A 916-nucleotide genomic window follows, 5' to 3' on the forward strand; every position below is an offset into this window, starting at 1 on the left:
CACACACACACACACACACACACACACACACACACACACACACACACACACACACACACACTCTCTCTCTCTCTCTCTCGCTCACATACACACACTCTCTCTGTCTCTCTGTCTCTCTGTCTATATATCTCTCTCACTTAATTGTCTCTCACACGCTTCCTATATTTTGCTAATTCTCATATAAACACACAGTGTGCATACACAAGCACACACACACACACACACACACGTATCAAAAGTTGATGGCTGTCTCGATGTGGAGTTATAAATTAAAATGGCGTAACTTTTTGACACAAAGATTATGCAATACTGTTAAGAGTTGAGTATATATGATGTTTATTAATTTTCTCAAGGGAAATGGTTGACAGTAACTTCGAAGCTTTCGGCTTTCCGACTGTCACCGGTCTGTCTGATTACGGCTTGTGAGCTGACTCTAAGAAATCACTTTTCCTTATAAAATTACCCCACCACACAGAGTCACACACACACATGCACCCTGCTGCTGCTGCTGATACTACTACCACTACTACTACTACTACTACTACTACTACTACTACTACTACTACTACTACTACTACTACTACTACTACTTTGTTTATCATTAGTTGTATGTGTACTACTAACATATACATTCAATGTCTACTAATATATGTTCATACTGTTAACGTATCTATTATATGACTTTTACATAATATTCTTATGCTCCATTTTTCCTAATCGTTCGAAACTTGGAACAAAGAAACTTGAAATATCGATATACGAAGATTTTGCTTGCAATACAATATACAACGTTCTATGTTTCTAAGATGCATGTGTATACAATATGAAAGCACTTCTACACACACACACACACACACACACACACACACACACACACACACACACACACACACACACACACACACACACACACACA

Source organism: Octopus bimaculoides, chromosome 24, assembly GCF_001194135.2.
Source record: "Octopus bimaculoides isolate UCB-OBI-ISO-001 chromosome 24, ASM119413v2, whole genome shotgun sequence".
Classification (NCBI taxonomy): Eukaryota; Metazoa; Mollusca; class Cephalopoda; order Octopoda; family Octopodidae; genus Octopus; species Octopus bimaculoides.